The 14409-nt window shown below is 34.0% G+C and overlaps 1 long non-coding RNA gene across 1 annotated transcript in view; it reads right to left on the reverse strand.

Moving 5' to 3' along the window:
- LOC125620069 overlaps positions 1–13443 on the reverse strand; it is a 266716-nt gene extending 253273 nt beyond the window's left edge. The window contains exon 1 of the long non-coding RNA XR_007351657.1: positions 13227–13443. This is a non-coding gene — a long non-coding RNA (uncharacterized LOC125620069). The remainder of the gene's footprint in view (positions 1–13226) is intronic.
- Between the last annotated feature and the right edge of the window lie 966 nt (positions 13444–14409).

Consider the following 14409-nt stretch of genomic DNA (forward strand, 5'->3'; position numbering starts at 1 on the left):
TCTCTTTCTTTCTCTTTCTTGGCTGCCACGAAATGAGCTGCTTTCTTCTACCGTGCCCTTCCACCAAGACGTTCTGCTTCATCTTGGGCCCAGAGCAATGAAATGCCCAACCATGAACCAAAACTCTGAAACTGTAAACCAGAATAACCTTTTTCTCTTCTAAAGTGGTTCTTGTCAGATATTTTGGATACAGCAATGAAATGCTAATTAACATAATGACTTTATGCAAAATAAAAATAGTAAATAAAAAAATATAAAATATAAACAAGAGAAAATGATATATGTGTGGCAGGCAAAAAAAAAAAAAAACTAATGCAATTTTGAAAGGTTTTAATAAAAATACTATGGCCAATGTCTGGAAGATGAAGGCTAATTTTTTGTAACCTAAAAAGGAAATTAAAAATATTAAATACATTTAGCCATGAGAAAACATTACTGAATTGCAGAAGTAATTTGATAGCTTCATTGAAATCTATGGAGGGATACAGAAAGAATAATTTGACTGGTCTTACTAGACTTGATACATGTCCTGAGAACAAAGAATTATAGTTGTAGAAACATCAATTTTGCAATAATACAAGGAATTTGATTCAATTTGTAACCATGAATAATAATAATAATAATAATAAAACACTTGAAATAAGTCAAATATGGAATAGGTTGCCTTGATCTATATCTCAAAAATTTAGGAACTTTCAGTCTCAGGGGCTGTTCAAACAAAAGTCAGACAGTGGTCTCACCATCTACATGCTCCTCCTACACAATCTCATATACTCACATTGCTATAACTTATTTTAAAGATTGACTTTAAGCCTCACCCGTCTTCTAAATTGTGTCACCCACTTTGTTCTTTCTATATCAGTGTTTCTCCATTTGGGGCAATTTTGTCACTCTCTAAGGGAACCCTTAGAGAAGGCAGGAGACATCTTTGGTAAGTGCAAATGGGATACATGCTACTGGCATCTCATGGGTAGTGACTAAGGATGTAGTTCAATATCCTAAAATCTTCAAGACAACCCTACCAAAAAGAATTATTCTGCCCAAAGAGACAATAGGACCAAGTTTGAGAAATCATGTTGTCTCCAACAGGTAGCAAACTCAGCATGACCTCTTCCAAGCTCTTCATCTCCACTGCCCTATCTTGTTCCCCCTTAAAATCCCAAATATCCCTTCAAGAAGGCTAATTACCATTCCCTTTTCTGATGGATGCCATCATGAACTATCCAATGACATCAGTTAAACATCTCAGAGTCAATTTTCCCTCATCCTATATTTATATGAAAATTATATTGATCTTCTAAAATGCCTTGTAGAATTTTCCCCCTACTTTCAATTCAGGTCCACATTGTCCAACAAGATTTTTTTTTTATAGTTTATCCATATCATTGTTGCCAGGGTTATCTTTCTAAAACACAAAAGCAATTGTCCCATTATCCCAGGAAGAAACCACAGGCAGAATTTCACTGTTCAGTGAATAAAATTTCAAACATCTAATTGACTAGAATGTGTAACCAAGTTGAACCCAAGTTTTCTCTGCCATCTCATCCCCTACCACAATCTCTTCCTCTTAGAAACTGGATTTAATGCTTGAAATTTTCTTTCAAATACTCAGGTTTTACAGCTCTAGTGTCTCAATTGTGCATGAAAGAGAGAGTGGTTTTCACATTAAACAGGTTCCCTTGTATTACTGTCTCTATATTAATGTCTATTATCTTGTTTATTATTATCCTTAATTTTGAACAGGAATTCCTTGAGAGAACATATCAAGAGCAGGGAATTTAAAAAGTCTTCTTCCTTACTGTATGGAATGTAATTTTTTAAAAAATATATATTATGTTCATTAACTGAAAGACAGATGATGCTAACAGCTTAGCAGCTACTTGACATTTTGCTTTGTTATTGTTGTGGTTTTGTTATGTGTGTGTGTGTGTGTGTGTGTGTGTGTACATCATCATATCCAGCATACTTTGTGATATCTTTTAAATACTAAGTTTTACAAATAAGTGTGTTCAAAAATTAGGAATCCAAAATGCCAGTACATGTTATATTCTCCCAGTGGAGGAGTGAGAGATATTTTTGCACGTTAAATTTTCTTCTTATGAAGTGTTAAAACATAAAATAGAATAGTCCTTTGAGAGTAACACTGAAAGGAAAACTAATATTTGACCCACCTAATTCTTGTAGCCTGGGAAAAATGACTGGACATACAGAAGTTTAGTATGAATTGAAGGAAGACCGCATGAAATGTATTTGAATACATACTGTGCAGAAACATACTAAAGTATACAAATCTCCCAATTGCTTTTAGTAGGGCAGAAAAAGAGGCATGTGTACAAGACAGTGCACCCAAGCCCTTCATAATTTGCCTTTGGAATTTGGAATGATTTACACTCAGTCACACACACAACTCTCATTCCTCTGCATCTAAGCTGAATTCTTCCTAAGGAAACCATGATGTCTGCAGCCAAGAACAAAGTGAGGTGTTCCAGGGAAGCAAGTCTGGGGTGACAGCCAAATTTCCACATTATTTTGAATTCTCTAAATAATAAAGAGTTGACTGTGATGGCAAAAATCTTCTTGCAGGTGCAGATTCATGTATTTTGGAATACAAATAAAACCTTTCAGCTGCTTCCCATATCCTACCACCATCACCTTATTTACAGTGTTCCAAAATTACTAGAATTCTTTACTCAGGCATCTCTTTGATCCAACCTAATCTCCATGTGGATGGAGTGAGAAAATAGAGAATATAGATGAGGACATTGATAGAAATAAAAATAACAGGATGAAAATTGAGGAAAGGGAAAAGTAAATGACCTTCTGCTATTTATTAAGATCTTATTCTTGCCTTTAGCAATATTTCTTTGATATATTCTATTCAGATTTAATATGAAAATTAGTCTTCATAGATCCACTGCCATCATTGTGTGTAGCAAGTAAATAATCAAATGAAACTCAGATATCAATTAAGATATCTGTGTCATCTCTATATTATAAAAATCTGAACTTTTACTGGCTGAAATTGTTTTATTTCTATCAACATTCTGCATTTCACATTTATATTTGTAATAAATTGATTTAATATAATTTGATTTCTTATCAGATGCTACGAAACCATTGTATAACAATAATTTTGGAACATTTCATTTCTTCCCTGCCATACAGGAAATTTCCTCCTTAACAATTCTTTTTATAATGAAATCCCAATAAGTAATTGATCTGTTTAAGTAGTGTTTTAGGCAAAATTAAACAAAGCAATTTCTCAAGCTCTGCAGTATGCTGATTTATCAGCACCAAATGAAAGTTAAAAATATAGCAGACTAATTTGCACATCATCATTTTCTGATATCTAGCATAATTATTATACAAACCTAGATTTTTCTTATTCTTCCTAATTTTATGTGGGTCATCAAACCAGGCAGATAGCATCCTTTTCTTATGAATAAAGTTTCGCTGTCTCATAATTCAATATATAGTTTTTGTCCATTTGTAATTTGCTCAGTCTTGCAGTATAGACAACAAAAGCCATGGTGACTCTCTACTTTTATTTTTTCAAACATGTGCACATAGAACAATGAAACAATTTGAAAAATACACCTACAAAACTGAGGAACATGCATTTCAAATGTTATGGTAAATATGAACAGTGTCTCTGAAATTAGCACATATAATCATAATTGTACTTCTGAATAATTTATCACAATGAATTGTACTCAATTTTAATAAATTGGTAGAGATTGTAAAAGTTCCTGAAAGTATATAGTGAATCTAATATAATAAAGTGAATTCAATATAATCAGTCTATACTGAATCTAATTTCCTGAATGTGAGCTATCTGTATAATAAGCTCCCTTTGACATTGGCTAGAAGATTCTGTGTAGAAAGTGGCAATCAATGAGATTCAAGAAATCTTCCCACCCGAAAAATCCATAAATGTGCCAGAATAGAAGGTGACTTACAAAATAAGAAGGGAGAAAAAAACATGGGAATGCTGGTAATGAACTGAGTAGTACAAAACTATGGTGAAATTATTAAAGGTGACAGAAAAGAGCAGGACATCAAGTTAAATTTCTTAACCCAAGGGTAGAAGAGAAACTTACTTTGACAAAAAGTCATTATCAGGAATCAGGTGAAGTAATCAGCATGATTATCAAGTCAGACAATCTTTTATTTTTAAATTCCAGTGTTTTTATATTATTACCAACATCAGCATTTTTATCAGGATTCAACATGCAGTAAGTTGGTGGCAATGTTATTGTTACTGTTACATACAGGTTAGGCATTCCTCAAGGGCACAGTTTTTACTCTTCTGTAACTTTATTAATGTTTGGTAGAAAACTGCATTGGAATAGTACATGTCTAAATAGCAATAATATTGAAGTATATATACAACATCATGTATAATCAAAACCATACAGCAAAAGTGCTTCTTTAGCATTCAACCACATTTTTTTTTTCTTTGCTTTGTTTTGTTTTGTTTCCAAGTGCAGCTGGTCAAAGGTGGAAGGTGAAAAGAAGAATGCAGAAAGTTAAGAAGAGAGTTTAAAAAATAACTACCTTAGAAATATCACAAAACCAGACAAAACTGAAAAGTGAGAAAGAAGATGGCAAGAAGACCTGAAAAAGCCCCTCTTGTAGCCACCTGCAGGTGAAGCTTGGGGCGCCCTGCCTTGTAGAAGAAAATCATAAGGAGAGCCAGACTACACATGTGACTTGTCTGCAGTACTTGTGGAGGAAGATTTTGTTAATAAGCCCCTGATATCTATATGGCATACATTAAAACCACGATGAGCAGCTTTTCTCAGTCAACACAGAGGTCAAGCTTGGAGATGTGGCTGATACATCTGTAGGAAAGTATTTACAAAAGGGTTTAACCAAGAATTTCACAACAATGCAGATAAGTGCACATGGGGAAGGATTAGTAAGGGAAGTTGTGACACTGCTTCTTTGAAAACACTTTGGAATTTTAGATTCTGATCTCATCCTGAAAATCACTTTGAAAGCTCATCTTTAGCCCTGTAAGATTTTAAGATTATATGTTAAGGACCAACTAAAAAATGCAACTATGGAGAACTAAAATGATATATTTAGTCAGAACATGCCTCTGTTTATAAACCAGGAATCACTTTCCTATTAGTCAAAATACCTAGGCTCCACTGATTTTATTATTCATTAACAAATGTACAAAATTATTTGATCCAACTTGAAGTGTTTTTTTTTTTAACTGCATGTATACCAAGGAACTTCAGGCCTTCAATAAAAATTACCAAGATTTTAACGTTAGACCCCTTACTAATGCCTATCAAATCAGTTTTAGAGAACATTTGTCTTACATATTAGAAATGTTTGCTTCCTTACCTTTTTTAGAGAGTCACATCAGACATTCAGAATCTAAAAAGCGAAACAAAACCAAAGTGTTCAAACTTTTTGTATCATTTTATATAAGCAGGGATAGGGGATGGCTTCCATTGACAACTTTCTTAAAGTTATAAGATGTTTCTGGCAATTATTAAAAATAATGAGCCAGGCATGTGGCCTATATCTGTAATTCCAGTGATTTAGGAGACTGAGGCAGGAGGATCAAAGGTTCTAATTCAACCCCAGCAACTTAGAGAGGCTGTAAGCAACTTAGTGAGACTGTACCTAAAACTTAAAAAAAAAAAAAAAAAAAAAAAGAAAGAAAGAAATGTGGTCTGGGAAGTAACTCAGTGGAACTGTACATTCAGCATCATCCTTGAATGAGGCAAGAACCCTCTCAAAGAGCTCCTTGTGAGCAGTCAAGGTTAATTTCAACTGCCATGGCATATAAAATATTGGAAAGTTCCTATGGACACCCATAGAAAAGGATCTAATTTTAAAATATCCTGTATTGTAAAAAAGAGTGGGGATTTGGGGATGTAGCTCAGAGGTAGAACAATTGCCTAGTAGACACAAAGCTCTGTGTTCGGCTCCACAAAAAAAAAAAAAAAAAAAAAAAAGACAATTTAGTTTAGGTAATATACATGTGATTTAATACACAAACATCAAACATCAAGTACCCAGAATATACTTTCATAATCAACTCATTTTAACATACCTTCTACTACCTTGGGAAAACTTCCTACTGTCATTTCTGTTCAGTCGTCTTAGTATTCTATTTACTTTTGATTTCAAATGACCTGAGGACAATGAATCCTTCAAGGCCTGCATAGTTTCTAGATGCTGACAATTTTCAGCCATAGTCTCCCAAGGGTAGCTCTACTTTCAACCAATATCTGATGATTGCCGAATTTTCATCTCTCCTTAAACTTCTTACCCTCCCTTCAGCCTCATTTTTCTAGTTGCCTTTGCCTGTGGTTACCATTTAACACATCATCGGAATCACCAAGAGAACTAGTTAAAAACAAACACAGTCATCCACCTTGCATTCTGAATGGAACTCTTCTAGATTCACATCTGGGGTTCCAATTACTAACAAGCCTCCTGCCAGTCCCTCAAATCCCAGGAGATTTTCAAACTCTATTAGTTTGGCAAAGGACTTCATGAGAAAGTTTTCGACCTGAATGCTACCATTTGAGCCCTAGGATAAATTCCTCTGGATCTCAATCTCCATATATTATTCAAATCAATTGTCACCAAAATCCTTTGCAGTGAACATTACTGTTTTGATTTTACACATGAGGAAACTGAGGCTTAAAGAAATTAAGTATGACGCTGAGCTATGGGCACTGGCAGTGTGCTGTGCAGGTGAAATGAAAAAGATAAAATGTCCAGCAGTGAGACTTATATTTGAATTCTAGCAGTGTCACCAAAGCGGCCTGATTTTGTCATTCATCCTCTTTGAGCTCCAGTTAATCACAGTAAAATGGTGATTACAGTGCTGATCTTGTAGGTCACAGCATACCATGGTCACTTGAGAAATATTAGTTCATTCCAATCTGCAATTCTATTTTTACCTTGTTATTTCTTTAACCACAGAATCCACATTAAAAAAAAAAGATGTCCTGTTTATATCTGGGCAGAAATGTAGTGTCACCTTTAGCAAACTTATTACATGTTAATTAGTAACTTAAAATGATTATTTAAAGGGTACATCTGTTATGTAAAGCACCATATTAAGCCTGTTCAAAGAGGCTAAACTTAGAAACTAAAGTATTTCCAAAATTAGAGGAATATTAAAAAAGGAAAATTACTAAATAAAAGGATAATATATCCACATTGTATAATATTATGCAGGTATTAAGATAATTTTTAAAGAACACTTTAAAATAACAGGTACAATAGGAAATAAAATCCTATCTATAACAATTTCATATTAAAATGTATGTGTTTACAAATGCATATATGTGCAGTTTTGTTAAAAAAGGAAAAATGCTACAGGATTCATAATAGTTATATCTTGGTCAAGTAATTATGGATGATTTTTCCCTTTCTTTCAGTTCATTTGAATTTTACATATTTTCTACACAAGGCATTTGATAATGAGAAAAAAGTAAACATTGTACAAAGCAAATAAAATGTATAAATAAAGCAAAATAAAGGATGCTGCAAACTATTAAGTTAGCCCAAGCTATAATTTGCTTTTTTTAAAAATCCTGAGGTCCATAAGAAGAGCATATTTCTTATAAGAATTTCTAACATGTTCAACATTCTAAATATTAAATGAAAAATAAGGATCCTCTCAGATTGTGCATATTAGTCGTTTCTTTCCTTGACCACATTTGGCTTCCATGGAAATTCTACAAATAACATTTCTGCAACATAAGGCTCTGAAGTCAGGAACAAACTGTTTTTAACTGTGTGGGGGCAATTTCCCATTTACATGGGAATCAGTCTTCTACAAATAAAATTGCAATAACCCCCATTCCTGCAGTTAGCACATGTTGACTCTGTCCCGAGTACTATTCAGAATCTTCTACTTTCATTATTCTTTGCTCTGTGCCCTTGGCCAGGTGACTTAGTGTGCCCATAATTTAATTTCTAATATAAAGCAGAATGACAATGCCACCAACTTGATTAGTTTTTTGTTTTGTTTTGTTTTTGAGGATTAATACAGTAATACATAGAAATCCCACGAGTAAATCCTCCTAGAATTACCAAAATAATACTTTGATATAGCACTAAGATTCAAATGCCATCTTTACTAAAATCAAAATCTATAGTCATAAAACCATCATGCAACATATGATAATCATAAATATTTGTAAATCTATTTTATGCAAGACAAAAATATGAAGTCATATTGGACAAGATTCAGCCCCTGTCCTTAGTTTACTGCGGAGGGAAGGTTTCTTTAAGTGGTGAGAATATGAGGCCACAACAGTGGAGAGAAGGGTGCTAAGTGCCTTTAGAGAGGTGAGGCAAAGCTACCTGGAGACAGCAACACTTCAGGAGAGATCTGAAGAATGAAAGGGACTGAGCTAGCAAGCTGGTGAGTAACAACAATCAGTTGGCATTCGCTCCCTGGTGTTCTGTGCTGGAACTTGGGAGCTGCCAACACTAACTTCATGCCAGGTGACAAATGATCTGAGTGCCCACAGCTGCAGCTACCACTTTATATGCTCTCCCTCCTACTTCCATCGTTAATGAGCCTGAGACCAGGGGGAAAAAAATTCAACTTAGTAACCAAAAGTGCCTCTGTTAGCCTTTAGTCTAGAGATATCAGAAAAGCTCCCACACTCCTGTTAACAATACAGCCATAGATCCTTTGTTATTTTCCTTTAGCACTTGCCGAAACAGAAATTTGTTGCTATAAACTTATTTTTATACAACTTGTGGTATGCTCATAAATAAGTTCATTATAAAAACACATGATTTTTTTTTTTTCAGGAACTTCTGAAGCACATGAATGTTTCAGTTTCCTTAAGGTGGATTCTTACTGTGAGAACTTTGCTCACTTGTCTTTTACCATTTCTGACTTTGGACTCTCCTACCTGCAGATATACAATATTCCAAGAACACAGGTGTGCTAGAAGGTACCTATTCCAAATGTAAGTAACTTTACCATGTCAATACAAGTTTTATGCCTTCATACATATGTCTACATGTCATATGTTATTTTAAAGGAAGTTCCACTTAAAACAACTAAGAACAGGGAAATTTCTCTTTCTTCTGTCGTGTGTCAGGTGTAACATGCCTGACATCTTGAATACTAGAAAGACTTTCATTCTGCCCCTTAGATGCCCCTGCTACATGACTACATCTATTATTTTAATTTGTGTGAAAAAATGGAATTTAGTCTTTATTCAGTTGTCAAAAAACCAAAACAATGTGTCCAGTATAAAAGGGAGATACTGAGACTCAAAGGAAACCTGGGATTTGCTTCCTGCCTTTAAGGAGTTTATAGTATGGTTGGAGAGGCTACGGAAAAATCATGTTAAACTGATTCAGTGACACTGACTATACAAAATTTGACATTGGGATACACAGAGGAAGAAAATTTTTCTTTACATAAAGAGAAGTATAATGTGTGATCTCCAGTAATAGAAAAACTTCCACTATTTGTGTATACTTTGTGTATTTTTTAATATATAGCCTTTCAAACACTAAAGGGAAGTAAGTCATCACTATGTTTTCAGGGTATTATATTCATATCTTTCAAATGACAATTTAAATAAAACCATTGAAGCTTATAAATGTCTTTAAAAACTAAGGGGAATTCTGACTAAGCAGCTCTGTTATACAAAGAAAAGTCTACTTCTATTGTTTTAAGAAACACAATAGCTTTAAGTCAACCACTAGGGGGAAAACCCTGCAGCATATACTGCAGTATATTCCTCCAAAACTGAACAGCCAGCACTATTTGAACAGTGTATCCTTCTCTAATCCATTAGTTTCCAGGCCAACCCTTGCCCTAGGGCTTAGAATAGGGTGAAGTCTTAGGCCAGCTACCATGTCTTACTACCTCCTTTTTTTAAAAAAAAAATATATTTTTTATTTGTGGATGGATAGAATACCTTCATTTTATTTTATTTTATTTATTTATTTACTTATTTTTGTGTGGTGCTAAGGATCGAACCCAGTGCTTCACACATACCAGACACGTGCACTACCCCAGCCCCCTGACTACCTCCTTTTAAAGAGCTAAAAATAAAGCATTAACAGCAGATCCAGCAGGATGGAGACCCAGGCCGGTGTGGAAATTTGTTATATTGAAACTGATGATAGAAAAAGCCTGACTCTGCGCAGATTAGCTCAAAATGAGACTGAAATTCTGCATTCTCAGTTTAACTGACACATATAAATCCCATCAACATTTAATTTCAAACTGCAAAAATTCCACCCTAGTGTATTTTCAGATGAGTCATGTGAAAGTAAATTAAGATCTATAAATCATCATCCCAGATGAAAGGTCTCTCATGCAACAGGGGAAACTTCAGGTGTTCAGTTTTTAAAGTTGTTGGTTCAGTGGCATTATTTATTTGGCCTTTCTATTTGTTAAATTCTACACTTTCATTTATAATTTAGGTGAGTGATTCATAGTTGTAATTCCTTTAAAATGCCTGCTTCTTTCCATTTAGTATCATCGTTTCAAATGACAAAAATATTTTTCTTCACTAGTTTGTTCACATATGCCTGTTGATAAAAGGTATAAATATTATTACATAAGGAGCAGGAAGAGGATCACCACTGTTTATGAGGGCATGACCCCAAGAAAGTTATTTTAATATCTCTAAATACTATGAAAGCATACAGGTTAGGTTCTCTCAAATGACCACTTTGCATCTCCCTAATTATAAAAAGGCTTTAGAGAGTTTGACTTAAATGAAGTTATAGACAACCAAATATTTCAAGTGTTCTTTTAAGGAGGTTAAAGTATGTTATAAAGTGTGAAGTCTTCCTCCAACTCTTCAACTCTTCCCCTGAATTTATTTCTTTAACAGGTGTTATAAACACAGTATGTCTTTTGTGTTAATATGAAGATGAACTGGTGAATTCTGCCTGAATAATCACAGTTTGTAATTATCTTGATAACCTTTTTAAAAATGCAAAGGCAAGCTATTCACTTAAGAAGTTAAAAATAGAGTAAGATTAAACATCAGTAGTAGTGATTCCAGGAACTTACTTGGCATTACCTGAGCCATAAATGAAATCAGCTGGAACAATAACTTCACAGACTTGGTAAATTCTGAGGATGTTTAGCATGCATACAATATCAGGAAAATTAAAAACAAATGACACAGAATCCTAAAGTTCTCTCCATTTTACTATTTATTCATTCATTCAGTTGAGAAATATTTTTTCAAGCAATTTCTAGGCCTGAGGACATAAGATTAAAAGAGTATCACTTCTTTTAGCATACATTTTGATATGGTGGATAGACAATAGGTAAGATATAAAATTATCTAGAAACTTGATGCTTACTCTGGTTATGCACTATTTTGGTGTTTCTAAGAATATGAGATACCTGCATTGTTGGTGACCCTGGAAAAGAATGATGAAACTCAGAATTGTCAGCCTGTTGTTCAAGGCCTTCTCCAATACTTCCCCATTGTTTACATATTATTATTTCTTACCGCTCACCTTTGAGACCAATGAGAAATACCCAATACAATCTAAATGTCTGACCAGAATAAGACTTGGAGATTATCCCACTTACCAAAATGAATCTTCACCCTATTCCTTGAAAAAGGACCTTCCTATCTGAAGCTCTTACTGATTCTCCTAAATAGATCTCTTCCCCCTTTTAAATGCTACAGGTCCTATACATGACTTTCTCTCTAGGCATTTAATTTGGTTTGTATTTTACCATGTACTTATATGCAGGAACATGCCCAACTTAGTCATTTGATTGGCAACTCCAAGGGCAGGGACTCTAAAGTTTTCAACTTTTCATGGTATCTTATGCTTTACTTAACATACTATCCTACTTAGTTATCAATTCAAATTTCTTATGTTAAATTCAAATTTCTTATGTTTGTGTGTATTTCTGCAAAATGGCAGAATATGAAAGTCATTTGCTTTTTCTTGTGCAACATCTGTTACCAAGGGAATCAGTATAAGCTTAGTCTAACAATGGTGTTAGAGTAAAAATACTACTTAAAACCTTAACATGAGTTACTTTCATTTTGTTCTGAATCTTTGAATCTTTCAGTTTTCTGGCTGTTTTTTGAACATAAACCCCAGTCAGAGCTCTCAGGTTTTCAGAACTCTTGAGAACTCCACATATAATCCTAAGTGCAAAGATTCTGCATTTATAAAATGTCTATGCATTCTAATCCCATATAGTCACCTCAGCAATGCTTTATGTTCAAAATATTAAAAAATAGGTCTTCTCCAAAATTTAAAATCATAGAAAATTAAGGGCACAGCTGAATGAAACTCATGAAATTTAAAATATAACAGTGAAACAAGTACTTTCTTTAAATTTACATTTAATTTTTGTCAACATATGATCTATATACTAAGTTATCTAGATGGAAATATTATGTGTGAAAGTATAAAAATCCATCCATGTCAAGCACACACACACACACACACACACACACACACACACAGTCTTATGTACATTCCTGATTTTAGGAGAATTACCCAGTTGNCACACACACACACACACACATATATATATATATATTATATATATATATATATATATTAAGTATATATATAATGTATATATATTATATATATTATGTATATATGTTATATATATTTATGTAACTATTCAATGATAATTCTGTATCTAGGTCACACATACATGTTATTATGTATACAAACACAGCACATATTAGTCTATACAAATATACATACATATGATATGGAGTTCTCATAATTACTGTTTTCATAGCTACACAGTGTTCATTCTGGAACACAGATGTGAAATGTTTATGTTTTACAGGTGTGTTTAAGTCTACTCCTACAGGCATAAGTGTTTTGATAACTAGTTAACATATTTTTTGCCACATCTTTTGAAAGTCTTATCAAGTAAAACCATATATGAAGACTTTAATTCTTTCTTTATCTCTAACAAAGATATATAAAAGTATTTTTGTATCATTATCATGTGTTTCTTTAGACATTGACTCATTTCACATTTCTAGCAATAAACAATGTCCTGTAAAGCTTTCATTTCATCACATTGGAAAAAATGAAAGCTTTTGACCCCCAAGTCCCCATGATGCTGGTGAAAATGAAATGAGTGTAACATATAGGCACAATCCAGGACATAGAACATTTGGTACACAAAGGATGATCAGACCGGTCCCTACCCAGCACATTTTCCATTGAGTAGTTTCTATCGCACATACCAGCTCGGCTGCCAATGATCCATGCTGCTTTTAAATACTACAAAGAAATTTACACTCCAAGTGCCGCCCGTTTAAGTTCTTCTTTTTGCTCTCGGAAATGAAAATACTTGTACAGTGAGTGATACCTTGTTGCAGCTGTCTCCCCGAGTCCTTCAGAAACCCACCTCTGAGCTGTACCGGGTTAAGCCCTGCCGCTCCAAGCTCTTTCTCCCCAGCAGCTGGCAATTGGCCGCTCTCTGGGATGAGCAAATGGGCACTAGGCCGCCATCTGGAGGCGGTCCGAGGAAGTTGCAGCAAATTTAGAACAACTGTGGGTTGGACAAGAGTGTCAGCAAATTCTTTGTTAAATAAGCACGCCGGTTTTATTTACACATTCCTGCGTATATTGAAAGAAAACTAAGGGAAAAAAAAAGAAAAAGAAAAGTAAAACCACCATCAAGACTTTCCATTCTGTTGCTTATGAATTTTCTATTCCTTTCATATTTTGCAGTAAAATAAAAAGTGTGATCTCATGTATGTGCAAACACCATGAGATTGCAAATTAATTTCCTACTTCTTGGTGATTCATCTCAAAGGAAACTAATTAACACCAACTACTAACAGAAGTTTCCAGGATCTTGGTATTTAACTCAAATGCAGCTTTCCAAAAGAGGAATCTATCTATACCTTTGTACTGACACAATGCAAGCATGTTAAATGTGCTCTGGTACTTTAAAAAAAAATGAATAACAAAACTCACCCCCAGAAAAGGTCAGTAAGTTTCTCATCAATGCATTATACTGGTATAAGTTTCTCATCAATGCATTATATAGTAACGTGGAAAAGTAGTTTCAGTTACAGTTTATTATGATCCAATGTTTATGTGATTTTAACACTGCAGCAAAAGCTACTTGATTTGATTTCCCTCTAAATATCTCTCTACACTTTTTTCCTCAAAAGAGATAATTTGTATACCTGAATAAGAGTCCAGATTAATTGAGTGAATAGAACATTATGAGGCTTATCTACTGTAATCTGCACATGGATAGTTCTTTATTCCCTCAGGATCAGCTTGAAAAGGCATTTTTGTGCCCTTCTCCCATCCCACCCCCTTCTATTATGCATCAGAATTTTGAATTCCCCTTTCCCTTAAAATTATAATTTGGTTTTGAAACTATTTATTCAATGACTCAACTACAGTGGT

The sequence above is a fragment of the Marmota marmota genome, unplaced genomic scaffold, assembly GCF_001458135.2.
Source record: "Marmota marmota marmota unplaced genomic scaffold, marMar, whole genome shotgun sequence".
Taxonomy (NCBI): Eukaryota; Metazoa; Chordata; class Mammalia; order Rodentia; family Sciuridae; genus Marmota; species Marmota marmota.